Genomic DNA, 13,930 nt, shown 5'->3' with positions numbered 1-13,930 from the left:
ACTGAGAAAGTACTGTCATTCAAACATGAGGAAAGGCCGAACACAACCCACCAGCTGCACCAACACAAAACGCACTCCAGTGCACCGCTCACCCCACCTTGACTCTAACACAGCGCCAGGGCGACGGCCGCAGCATGGCGAAGACTGGCCACCCCACCAACCTCACACCTATGAACCTAGAGGCTTGCTTTTTCATTGTACCCCCAAAAGACAGACTCCCACCGCAAACACTACCCACATTCACACACATGTATTTATTCCTAAACATGGGACATTTTTGCCCCTGAGCTAAAGTACTGGCTTTCTCTAAAATGTTCTGTCATATAATAATGTTACTGCCATAAAAGATGCAATTATTAGAAGACTTCTACCTGTGGTGCTAACAATCGTCAAGGGTGCTGTGCAAGTAAATGGGCTATTAATGTTGATATTGTCAGCAGACCTTCAAACTCGCATGTTGCCATACCAACACAATTAATAAAGCACTTTAAAGCAACCACAGCTGAAACAAAGTGCAGCAGCTTACATATGCTAAAATAAAAATAAAAAAACCCCCAGAAAAATATGACATGATAAAATAAATACAGTAAAACCAATTGAAACAAATTAAGGTCAAAGTCTCACTGAAGGTGAAAACAAAAACATTTGTTCAAATTGCATGCATAAATTGTGGCCCAACAAAACAGGATAATTTATCTAAATGAGAAAATATCTAAAGGCATTAAAATATAATTAAAAAAATACTCAAATATACAAAAAGTCTAAGCCCTAATACAGTGGACTATTATTAATATTCTATAATCTAGCTGTATATTCAAGGCAAAAGTCAAAGGAATGAAAAGTAATGTAAGACAGCACACACTTTTATTTACCTCCTATTTAGAGAGCCAAAACATCCAAAAAATAGTTTTTACACTAATGTGAAATTCACCATTTTGAAAACACCCATCTGCATTTCTCTTTCATAGCATTCTTAAATGGTTGTGCTTAGACTCTCAACTAACATTCATGAAAATTGACTCGGAAGCTCTTATGTAGTGTAATCATCAAAGAAACAACTACAGAGGTTGCATTCATCCACACCAGCAAGCCGTGGAGAAGTAAATTATTTAAAAAATAAACCTAGAAATGCTGACTTGCACTTGGTATTTTGTTTTATTTATCCCTCAAGCATTACAGTAGTCATTTATAGTATAAGCATGCATATTCTGTAATAACTGTAAATTAAAACAACCCTCTTCTGCAAGAGAAGATAAACCACCTGTATATGCACCGTTTCACTGAGCATCATAACAAATCACTGTTTTGTTGGTGTCTTTGCAGAAATAGGACAGTTAATTAAAAATTAAACGTATGGCATGCGTTGCAATATTATTATGCTGCAAATTATTAATGATATTAGTAAGTTTTTCAGCCTGTTAAATACTTAAATGCTTTTTTTGTTGATATTTTTAAAGTTGTTGCAGAAGATAAATGATGGAGCCATTTCTGAGGTTTATAATAAAATACCCAAAAACACAATTACAGTGGGGCAAAATGGAATCTAGTTTGTAATTTCGTTTGCAAATTGGGGGATATATTGCCGGCAGCTACCATTATCAAGGGAAACAACATGGTAATTTTTATGCTTGGTAGCACAACTGGCAGGCATCTGCATCTGCTGTTGATAAGTGATTGTAGGCGTTTCATTAAGTCACTGTTGCAATGCACATATGTGAGAAAAGCCTGCGGGGGCCTGAGATGGAGGAGGCTGGTTTGGAGGATGTGCGTCTTGACTGACATGGAGGAAAAGATAATGACAGCTTATGTTCTGTTTAACGCTCCTCTTCCCTTTTGTTTGCACAAAATATAAAACGGTGCTTAATTTACCAGAACCACAGATAAAGACTAGATGTAATAAACACTAGTGGAGGAAGATAAAACAGTACATCCACAATATGTACCATACTTGAAGCTTTTCACAAAGTAGTCAGTAAATCTTAACAGCTGGTACTTTGCATAAGTATTGATATTTTTAAACAATTCTATATTTTTGTCCGATTAATTTAGGGTTATATGAAATAAACCAACACATATATGAAGTTGATGGAAAAATGACATGTTTTTTTTTTTTTTTTACAAAACTCAATATTCTGCCCTGACATTCATATATATTCTCTTGATTACAATTATGCTCTGCTTTTTGCACCATTTCTTTGTCCAGAATAGCCCTGGATTTAGCACCATCCAGTTTTCCATCAACTCTGACCAACTTTCCACAGCATGATACCGCCTCCACCACATGTGTGTTGTTAGTTCTCTAACAACACACACAAATAATCCAATAGCTTCAGGTTTATATGGTATTATGGGAAATAGAGCAAAAGAAACAGCTAAATTCAATGTAAATAGAGTATGTTATTCTGCCATTTGACAGGGTACTTCAGTTCTGTTTCATTGCAGAAAAAGTTTACTACTGCTCTTGAACTTGGAACAGTTAATAGGAGTTGACATGTTCAGCTGTTGATGTTGTTCTGTGCTTCGGTTCAGTGGTCCTTCAAGCCAAAAGTGAAGATCTCTGCAGAGAACAAGGCAGTTCCAGGGAGGTCCCACCTCACTAGTTACAGGATTTGAAGGATGTCTAACTGTCGGCTGAGTGACAGACACCCCACCAGACGTTCAAGTGAATCTGGCTGGTTGTGGTTTTACTGGATTCATTCATTGACTGTCTTCTTTCCTAAATGTGTTGCTAAATCTGACATTTTGGACAGTAAGCCCTTTTATTCTGTCAGCAAGTTGTGAGCTAAAAGATTAGATAAGAGCTGATGTCTCATTTTGTCAAACTGACAGAAAAAACAACCATTAGAACTTATAGATTTTTTTTTTCTGCTGCAGACATGAAAATAATTGATGGTAACCCAGTTTTAAGCTGCTTCTGCCATGTCATATCATGCTGCAAATATTGTCCATCGGTTATGCAACCGATGCTTGGATCATAATTGACTTGTTGAATGAAAACGACAAAGATGAAAGTCGTTTTTTCTGCTTCCAGTCAGTCTAATTCCTGCCACTTCTGTCACCTACAGGTCTAGCTTGTGGTGAACCGGAGCACTGTGGCATTAACGATTTTCTCCCCGACGCCTGCCTCCGTTTGTGTTCCAGCTTTAATTCACTGTGACAGACTGTCACGGTGTAATGTGACGTGTTGCGTCGCACATGTGCTTTCCGAACGGCACGCTTCTCACACTCAGATGGAGGCACAAACAAAACGCAGCACCTGAAGCTTTGGCAGGTCAAGCAGCAGCAGACAAATGGGATGAGTACGGTGACGGCACCGCTCCTATCCGGGCTCATCGACAAGTTGGCCTAAATGAGCATTAGCAAACAAGCAGATGTGAAAAACGCTTTTCTTTTTCTTCAATACAAAATATTGCTGACAGAGAGCTTGGTGACAGAGTTGAAATAAACAGTGTGTGTTGCATCCCCAGTGTACGTTGTGCTGCACATGTAGCCATTCCTTGCCAGAATATTTATAGTCTATCATGTTCGTCTGTGTATGTTTGCGTGTGTGTGTGCGTGTGTGTGCATGTGTGAGCAGGAAAGAGCGTGGATCTAAGAGCCCTGCAGGGGTGTGAGGCAAGAAGCAGCAAGAGGCAGAAAATCCCCGCTGCCTTTGGATTAATGTCAGCAAACAGGAAGCCAGGCATCATGTTATATGTGCATCTGTACTATAGAGAAGTCTGTCCCAGATGAATTGCAATTTAGTTCCTCGAATTTAGATTCAGAGCAAATTAAATGTTGCTCTTTGTACAACTTAAATGTTTTTAATAAATAGCTCTCTAATTGAATTTGAAGACTGACCTGAAGTGATGCCTGCGGTGCCTTAGATGTTTCTCTGGGTTCTGTTGTGACCCCATGAATGTGTTGTTGACCAACTTTTGCAGCAATTCTTGTAGATCACCAACTCCTAGGAAGCTTCACCGCTGCTTCATGTTTAACGACTTTTATTGTGGTTTCATCAGAGTCACATATGGTTTCATAAGGGTTTGTTTCTCATATGGTGTTGAATTTCTTTCAGATTGAGGCATGGTTTGTTGTGTTTTGAAATATTTTACTGTATTTGATGTTGCCATTTAAGCAACTTAGTGACACTACAAATCTGGCAGTAATCAGGCCTGGTTGTGGCTAATAAATTTAAACTTGGTTTCCAAAAAAATTCAGTTCAACGCAATTAATTTATACTATAGCAAGACAGCAATTGTTATTTTTCCCCATAGGGTCAATTTAGTTTGGATAGCTGGAGAAAATAATACTTTTTAGGCTGCTTTTTGCATTTTATTTATAAACTGAAGCTTCAGTAACAAATGGTCAAAAACAAAAGCAATCTGTAAAGATACCTTTTCACAGCTCTTACATCAGTATTTGTGCTATTGACTATTTCAAATAGTTTTGAATGCTTTTTCAATGTCTTTTGACGACAAAGCTTTTATCTACAATAGTACACAGAGTAAAGTTGAAAGGAAAAATATAAAAAGTAAAATTTTTCAAATTTATGCCAGAAAGCTTTGAGTTTGGGATCTTGGAGTCTTCGGAAGCTGCAGCATCAAAAAGAGGCTTTCTTCTGTAATGGAAATCACTGCATGAGCTCAAGCACACAGTGGAAGTACACAGACTGAATGCTATTATTATTTCTACATATACAAGGCAAAAGTCGACCATGAGAAGAAAAGAAAATCCATAATTTAGATTTAGAAACTCTAATATCTTCCCTAAGCTGGGATAATTTTGAGGTGAGGTGAGAATATGTTCTCCTTTGGTTTCTCCAATTAACATTAATTTCTGTGTGTAAATAATTATGAGGGTACATTTCAAGATGTTACGAAAGTGACTTTCACATCTATAAATTTGGAGTATATTTAACTTGTTTACTTTTCCTAAATACTTTGTTCTATACTAACATTTTATTTAATTTTTCTTATTAAACACGAGTTAAAATCAATCCAGAAAATGTTGGATTCAGACTTTCTGCACTTTGTAGCACCATAACTTTGAAGCCTTTTGATCTCACTTAATATGTGGTCGATTTTCAAAATTGACGACAAAAGGTTCCAGATTGTTGTCACATTTTGTAAAGCTACTTATTAGATTTGTCAGTAAAACCAAACAAACTTCTGTTAAATATTTAGTATAGAGTAGTGAAACTCTGTCTGAAACATATGAGGAAAATCACCTTGGAATTTAAATGCAACTCAAAAGATTCAGGATCTATGCTTTAATCTGTTGAAGGTTGTTTTTTTTTTCTGTCAGGTTTTTTCCAATTTGAATTAGCTCAGTTGTTGTGCTTCTTGTATGACAAACAAAGTAGATTTACATTCTCTTCCTTCTTTTTACTTGAGAGCCACCTAAAAATAACAGCAGCAACAATCATAAAAATGTTTCGGAGTATTGGAAAATACTCCACATATGCTGTTGAAATCTAGAGTTTTTTTTTTTTTTTTACCCTTTTGTTTTTTTCTATTTGTCAGTGAAAATAAATCTGCATCTACTGTATTTTATTCAGTTGTATTCTCTGGATCTAATCTTTGTTCTACCCGTTTAAAATCAATATGCAGATTTTGCCCACCCTAACTTTTCTTGTTTTACACTTTGTTCTCAAACGAGCGGTGTAAATACACATATCATGTCAAATGCAAAGCAATGTATCTGAAACAGAGGCATCTTGTGCATTGGACTGACTTATTTTTCAAATGTAAAATTATTGCTTTTCTGTAAAGTGCTCATCTCTCCTTTGATAGTTTTACTTCAGACACAGACCAGAATATTTAAATGAGATCTTAAAACACTTTGTTGCTAGAATACTCCCAGCGGAGAGATGGCTTAAATGGGAACTGTCACAATAATGCAAACCTGTTTAATAAAAAATTAAAAGATTGAGTTGACAGTTTTCCACCTGCAATTCAGCAACAAAGCATTTTATAGCACTTGTTTACTTTTTTTTTTAATTCCTCCGTTGCAGGTCTAGATATTTGCTCAATAATTCTACCTGAAAGGAGAAACTCGCATCGTCTTTGGAGATTTCCATATTACAACGGCAGCACCAATTAACACCATGATATATAAGATCAGACTAACTCATGGGCAGCGAGAGCCTGTAGACGTAATGTGCACACAAGGTAATGAGAAGCTGCTATGTCTCATTTCCCAACTTGATTCAGCTGTAATAGTTTTTGTCTGCTAATGTCCTTTTTGCCCTCATGCCTCTTAAAGAGGTTGTTCTGGTCTGTGGTGCAGATATTATCTGTTTGTCCATGTGGAAAAGCTTCAGCTCTGGACTTCCTTGCAGGGAACTAGGCACAACGTTTTCTCTAAATACACAACTAGCAATTGCTTTCAACAAATATTAGAACAAAAACTTATCTTTTCTTCAGCAAGTGTTAAAATTAATACTGAACCTTGACTGAAAAATGTTTCACAGTTTTATGCATTCAAATGAAACCAAGCGACAAATGCAGATTTGTAATTCAACAGCTACCTTTTCAGCATTAATAAAAAAGTTAATTTTTTTATAAGCCCTTGTATTGTTCACTCTTCTTAGCAACTTTTAGTTTTTAACTCTCTAAGACCTTTGATTTTCCACAGCAATGGCTACTGTGGATGAAAACTTTGAACATGAGAGTGAATTCTTATTCACTCTCATGTGAATTCTTAGTATTTAGTTGTTTTTTTTTTGGCTTGAAATGATTGATGTCACATGGTACAATTTAAGCTTGTGAAGGCTGTTAAAGAAAACAGCCAACTGCTCCATCTGTTCCTCTTTCTCCCTCCTGACCATGTCCACACAAAACTGTGACCCAGTATGCGAGGTATCCATGTACAGGCCTGGGAGGAAAAGGGCCTGCAGGTCCTCTTTTCATAGCCTCATACTGATGCATTGCTTTAAATACTCTCATTTATTATTCATATTTGCAGAGGGAAACACTTCTGTTCATCTTATTAGTTTGCACGTGAAAAATCAGGCATTTGCATATGTGCACACGACAATTTAGATGTAAGGAAGCAAAACTTGTATACAGGCTTAAATATCCAGTAATGAGAATGCAGATATCAGGTAATGCCACTGCGAAAGAAAGTGTACTTTACTTTTACTGTTTGCTTACATTTCTTACTTGCAGTTCATATATAGCATTGTCAGCAATAACTACATGCTTTGTTTCCCCAACACTTGTCCCTGTTCACACGAGATATTTATTTAGTCACCTTCCTTCACATATGTTTATGTTTATTTGTAAATTATCTGTACCTAACTGCAGCACCTTCAGCTGTAATCAGATGCACCATGCAAGTCAGCAAGATATAAAAGTGAGCCCATAGAAAGAGCTTCTGCAGTAATTGGTTCTTTTATAGTGCAGTGACTTGCAAAAGTATTCATGCCAGTTAAATTTACACATTTTGTCATGTCATGACCGTAAACTTCAATGTAGCTGATTTTATGGCAGAATTTTATGTGGCAGAACAAATGGGAGGTGGAAGGATGCTTGCTATGCAAAATTAAACATTGTGTGTAAAAAGATCTACAAAAAGCGTTGCACTATTCATCCCTCTTTGCTCTGATATTTCTTAATAAAAGAAGAGTGCAAACATGTGTGAACATGATGCAAGATTGATTCTGTCTATGAGGGAACGTGATCTTTTCAGTGCATGTTTGTTTGATAAAAAAGGAATAAAAATGACCAGATGAAAGATTTATTGGAGATTGACCACGATCAAACCAAAAATACCTCTGTTTCAAGATGTAATAATGAAAGACAGTTGATGCCTACAGTACACTGAACAAATTATGAAAAAATGTTTAATATCATTGGTTGTTAAAGCAGGTAACGAAACTCTGACAAGTTGGGTACAAATTGAACTAAGCAGTTCAACCTGAAATGAAAATAATGACTAAGGCCTGGAAAACAATCACATGAATAAAGCACCCAATTTTAATGTGTAAACAGAAGGTTTTTTGTAAGTTGTAAAGAAATATTGGTTCATTAAAATTCCCAGTAGTCTGTTATTTTAATAAATTCTGTTTATTTTACTTTGCAAATCAGTTCAGTTTTTTTTTTCTTTTGTTTTTCTGCCGATACACACACTCCTCTTTCTGTTGTGTTTATCAAAAGTATTTTGGAACAAAAGATTTCGGAAAGGATGCAGTAAACTGCATCCAAGCTTGTTACTTTTTTTTGTCAATACCTTTAATAAAGCTTCTGATCATTGTTAAAAAAAAGGTGCTGCTGTCAATGGGCAGAACAACAGCGCTAAATGGATTAGTGAAGACATCAATAGTGAGCTTGAGGTTTGAATGAAGCTGAACTCAATCTGCACAGAAAATAAAATAGTAATTGGTTAGAAGATGGCTTAATTTAAATTCCAGCAATCAAAGCCTGTTTGTCCCTAAACTGCAAAGTGATTTTAAGAAATCAGGTGAAGTAGCTGTTGAGTCATTTGATTTTAATAATTCCATCAACCGCCTGCAGTTTTGTTAGTTAATATCATTTCATGCTCTGAGGCTATAAAAGTCTCCCCACATAATTGTTGTACCTGCAGGATCTCTTTCTGGCAGTCTCGACTGGCTCCTTTCTGCAAACACTATAATCATTTTAAATCTAGTCCCATGGAAAACAGCTGCCGGGCCCCTGAACTGTGAATAGGGATGACTTCTTGGCAGAGAGAGGGTTTTGTAGATCGTAACAGGTCTAATGCGATGCTCTCGGCTTCCCCTTGAGCAGACGGTGTCATAATGTGGCAATAAAAAAAAAAGAGTCATGGTTTCTTTGTGCCACAGAAGTGAGCCGGTTCAAGGGTAAACAATCCATCCAGCTGGACACATAACATATTCAGTGCATCCTATGTGTTGGTTTGAGAAAACATATGAAGTATATGTCCTATTTATATAAAAATATATTTATTATTAACCATCATGGTGTATTTTGATATTCTGGGTGGGGGCAAAATAAAACTTCATTGCATAACCCAGATATGGAAAGATAACATCCTAATATGAATAAAACAAAAATTAAAAGCTTTCTGCTAACTTTTGCATGAATTTCTATTAAAACAGCCTAAAATGTAATGCTGTAGTCTTGTCAAAACCTGAACTTAAATTTAAATTCTGTGGCATTATCTTAAACAGATCATGGAAATTAAAATACTCTCCACTGTGGCATTAAATCAATACTGTAATGGTGCTTTAATTAGATTAGGCATGTATTTTATATACTGGCCCCATCTTAGTTTGAATTTATCTCCATGTCTAATTAACAAAAAATTTTAAAAACTACATTTTGTACTTACTTGATTTATCAATTTTGATATTAAAATTTCACTGATAGTCTGAAACAAGCAACTGAGACAAAAAAAATGATAGAACAAATTTCTAATTGGGTACATATTTTCTCATGGCACTCTGTGCAGTTTTTATGCTACCGAGTTTGAAAAAGAAGAGATTGTACAAACTTTCTGCCACGAGTGCCCTTATTAGAAATGTCAGAATTTCAGCTGAGCTTACTCAGCAGCTCCTCAGTATGTATGAACAGAACGCTTCTTTGAAGATTACTCCGTGGCTCTGAGTGTGATGATCCCATTTCCAAGACTTCTGTGGAAATGCGAGTTAGTTTCTAAATATTCCATCGTCATGGAAAATAAGTGAGAGCGATCATTTATCTTTGATATTCTGCACTCATAATTAATTTTTTTGTTTTGTTTTTTTAGATGTTTATAATTCCTTTTTGGGCTGACAAATATTTATTTGATGTTATTTACCCATATTATCTTGCAGTGGAATATAGGCAAAGAATGGAGGATTACTTTAAATCATCACTTGTCAAAGTGGGTAAGAGACGTCTCGCTAGCAGGCACAATATGGTGGGTTCAAAATGTCCCTGCGACAGACGGCGTCATGTTATGTCTGAAAAGTGTGGTACAAAAACCCAAAACTACTAGTGTGCAAAATGGTGAAAAGGAAAAATGATCAGATCTCATCAAAAAACGCTTTTCTTATTCCAAACAATTTCTTACTTGTGTACACGGCATAACGACTCTGCTACTGCACTTTAATGAGACTTATTGTGTGGCTTTAATACTATCAGACTCCAAAATGTTTTCACATATTTAAGATTCCATGCATTCATGCACGCTGTCCAGGTATATCAGGAGAGTATTTCCAGTAGTGTGATAATTCAAGCAGGAAATCTCCAGCTGCGAACTGCATGTACAAATGGTCAACTTTAGACCAAATCTGCACCACTTTTTCTTTTTTCCCCACTCTCATCTGCTAATGTATGGGTTGCATTCATAAATTTAGACCTTACATTTTTTTCTTTATGTCACATCTTTCATAAAAATAGGCTCCTCAGGTCCTATACAGTAACAAGTGAAAGTCTGCATGGGGCTGACAGGTCCTGCTTGTCTTCCATCAGTCATTCCCTGAAAGCTAATTGCAGTACGTTTATTTTCCCAACCAGTGCTCCATCCTAATGAAAGTCCCTCCCATTGAGATAATATCCTATCTTCCAAAAAACCCCACAGATTTTCTGTTTTATAGCCTTCTCAGCGAATCTCAGCGATCCTGGCAGACATTATACGTCTTCATTTTGTAGGCAGAGACACATATTGCTTAAGATTTTCTTTTTTGTGTAAATTAACAATGCCATTTTGTTCCTCTTTTTGTCCAGGCATTGATTTTCCATTTTAAAACGTGAACCCTGTTTTTCTCATAATGTCTGAATGGACAGCCATTTCTACCCCTTGAAATCTATATATTTTTTTATTTTATAGCCACAAACTTGAATGTGTCTGGGATATTACATGAAAAATGAGCATAACATAGTAAAACCTTTGAATTGAAAAGGAAAGGATGAATGTTTTTTTCCGTTTTTGTAACAAAGAAAAATATTAAAAGTGTGGCATGAATAAATATCAATGACAATTTATTCTGATACACCCTGAATATAATATAAATATAATCATATTCAAGAAAAAAAAAAAGACAATAGACACATCGCGGATGAAATGGTGGAGATCTTTACATGTTAATGTTTCACAAAGAATTGTTCAACCTGTCATCTGAAACTTGAAATGCTGAAAACCATCAAAAACGTTGCTGTCCATCTCGACTGGCAGGCTAACATGGTAGGAATTCAAAGCTCACGTGGAAGAATCTGTCAGCAGGACAACTATTAATGAAGCTTGAGCCTTTGTGAAAGAGTGCCAAGACGAAAGTCACTGTAGGGGGAAAGCCAGAAAACTTCCAGTATGCAGTTTGCTCCATGCAAAACTGGTAGTTACAGTATTATATTGTGGGGATCCTTTTCTACAGCAGCGAAAGAAATTTGCCATAGTTGTTGGGCAGATAGATCACACTAAGGAACAGACCGTAGATGAGGGCACACAGGTACAATCAAAATGGTTTATCAAAGCATATTCATGAGTTAAAATTTTCTTAATTCAATTGGGAGGTGATGAGTACAGATTCTCTAATCCAATCTGACTAAGATTGAACTATTTTTGCAACAAAAAAAAAAAGTTCAATCTACTGCATTCTATTCTCCAAAAGACTTGCTGCAGGTATTATGGCTACAAATCCTCAACTCTGTGGAACTGGATACCGGTACATATGCATGCCACAGTTTTCAGATTATGCATCTTTTGCATTGCTCAATACCGAAAAAATTGCTAAATCCACTGAGGTTCGTGACTAACCAAAGAAGATCTCAAACACTTCAAGCCAATATGACACCACAATGCGCCACATTTGAAAATCTGTAAAACTCGGTGCTACATTTTGTCTATCATTGGTTCTGTAGGTTTTTTTTCTAACGGTAAACAAATGTAAATAACCACGTTTCACTCTGAAGCCTTAATAAGAGAATTAGATAAAACACTCAGTATGTTTGTTATAATTGCCTTGCGCCTGCTGCAGCTATGATTGCATACAGAATGTCTTCAACTCCTATGAGACTGTGGAAATCCTCAAATTATTGAGATAGAGAATTATACAACAGCTGCTCTGTTTAAAAAGAGGACACTCGTCTATAATAGTGTGCATCTTAATAAGCACAAATAGCTGTGACACAGAACAGTTACTCTGCAAAATGTTTCACCCCAGAGGGCGTAACCAAAAGAACATAAACACTTCATGAGGAAGGAATTGCAATTTGAGTTGAAACTTCATTTAAAAAGAAAACAGTAACAGAAAGTTATTCTAGGCTCCAGGCCAATTAGCAGTAGCGGTATCGTTTTGAATGCAGTTTTACCTACATTTTTCAAAGTTGCTGTTAATTTGCCTTAAGCAAATCTCCATTGTTTTCATTTTTAATTGAGCATTGCATAGAGTAATTTTTCTTTAGTGAATCAATAGTTGTTCAGTTCACTACTGTTTTGACAACTGACTGTCTTTTTTTCAATATAGCAACAATTTGCTGGTAACTCTACCACAAGGTGGTGATAATGCACTAACTGGTTGCTAAAATATTACAGATGAAATGAAAAAGAAAATCTACATCAATGGCTGAGCATCTATTACTGGTCTTTTTTAGTAAAGGCAACAAAGTATAAGAAGAGTGTTATCTCTGAATGATGTGATATCATTTATGCCAAAACATGTTTAATCAAAGTTCACACATTATAGAGTAAAAATTATAGCATTTAATGTTTGATTATGGCTTTACTTTATTTTACATCATACTGTATATTAATTTTTCTTTAATATGACCAGTTCTCTTCAGAAACACAAAAGGCTACAGTCTTTTCTGCTGAGAAGATTAATAAAATTGTATCGTCTATTAAAATGAAATAGAGAAAATTACTAGATAACTTGGTAACATTCACTTAGTAATGATATTCATATTAAATGATATAATAAAACAGCTTCTGTATGCACACAGTAATACCATTTAAGTAGCACTACACATGTTGATGATATATGTTTCTGTCTAAATCATAACCTTGAGCTATCTGTAAATTGGATCACGGATTTGTGACGCCATGATTTTATTGCCTTCATAGCTACCTTTGCTTTTTTACTGTACCAGAAGTAATCCTAACAGCAGACTTTGATTTGATAATGCTGCACTCTCTCTGTACCATCTCACCAAAATAAATTTAAAACCAAAAAAAAGTTCTCTGTTCAAGAAATACAAGATGCCTTGAGGAATTTGGAGTCATTGTAAAAAACAAGTCCACCCTGTTTAAATTATAGGGTAGTAAAGTATAAATGTGGTTCTCTTTATAACTAGAACTTTGCATCTTACCCAGTGAAGACAGCTGATCCAAAATGTTCCGTTATAGGACCAGTTTCTTCTCCATTTATGAAACTTTTCTTGGGAAAAGGCCTAGGTTCAGCTAATGCTTGCTTTTATGCAGATGATACACTTAATTATAAAATGGCATAACTTTTATTATTTACTCTCTTTGACTTCTGTTTAATCCTTTTCAAAGTACTCTTTTACATCTAATTTTATTTCTTAATGTCAAAAAGAATTTTATGTTTTCACAAAATCCTGCCTATTAGATACTACATTTGATGGAACATTTCTGGAGTGGGTTGTAAATGTATTTTGGCATCTGACTTGACTTTAACCAAACCCTTGGTTGCCTCTTTGATGGACTTTTGAAAGTGCTTGGATAAAAGTTGGATTTTTAGGTAATTTTTTGTTTCAGGAATGTTTTTGCTAGACAATTCCAGAGTCCATCCTTATCATATTTAGACTATAGTTTACACGAATGCATAAAAAAAGTAAAAAATAATAAAAATAAAATAACTTTATAAGGTACGTCCTGCTGCTCAAGCACTTTGATGCAAATGCAAAACCAAAGAGTCATAATTACTACTTCATGAATTGGTTCATTATTCCTTGGGAGAACTTTAAAGTTTTCTACACATGAAAACTGTACAGATGATGTGTCTTCC

General features: G+C 35.6%; 1 protein-coding gene and 1 long non-coding RNA gene across 2 annotated transcripts in view; one reads left to right on the top strand and one right to left on the bottom strand.

Moving 5' to 3' along the window:
• LOC145551165 (uncharacterized) overlaps positions 1-13,930 on the bottom strand; it is an 82,067-nt gene that overhangs the window by 34,114 nt on the left and 34,023 nt on the right. The window lies entirely within an intron of this gene.
• kcna4 (potassium voltage-gated channel, shaker-related subfamily, member 4) overlaps positions 1-13,930 on the top strand; it is a 64,934-nt gene that overhangs the window by 43,078 nt on the left and 7,926 nt on the right. The gene's annotated exons all lie outside the window — the stretch shown is intronic.

The sequence above is a fragment of the Poecilia reticulata genome, chromosome 3, assembly GCF_904066995.2.
Source record: "Poecilia reticulata chromosome 3, P_reticulata-male-v2, whole genome shotgun sequence".
NCBI lineage: Eukaryota > Metazoa > Chordata > Actinopteri > Cyprinodontiformes > Poeciliidae > Poecilia > Poecilia reticulata.
The sequence above is the reverse complement of the archived record's forward strand: the minus strand, read 5'-3'. Positions and strand labels throughout refer to the sequence as shown.